Below are 326 nucleotides of genomic sequence, written 5' to 3' on the forward strand. Positions count from 1 at the left end.
ACTTCACTGCACTTCACTATACTTCACTGTACTTCACTGTACTTCACTGTACTAAACACTGTACTTCACTATACTTCACTCTACTTCACTGTACTAAACACTGTACCTCACTGTACTGCACTGTACTTCACTGTACTTCACTGTACTAAACACTGTACTTCACTGCACTCCACTGTACTCCACTTTACTGCAGTACTCAGACAGAACCAGAGGACGTGACCTCATCAGCCTCAGGTCAACTCTGGACCAATCACAGCAGCTGCTGGATCTGAGCCTGAAGCCCAGACATGACAGAGCTGTTACCCCCCCCCTCCTCACCCCCCCTC

Source organism: Cynoglossus semilaevis, chromosome Z (assembly GCF_000523025.1).
Source record: "Cynoglossus semilaevis isolate Cse_v1.0 chromosome Z, Cse_v1.0, whole genome shotgun sequence".
NCBI lineage: Eukaryota > Metazoa > Chordata > Actinopteri > Pleuronectiformes > Cynoglossidae > Cynoglossus > Cynoglossus semilaevis.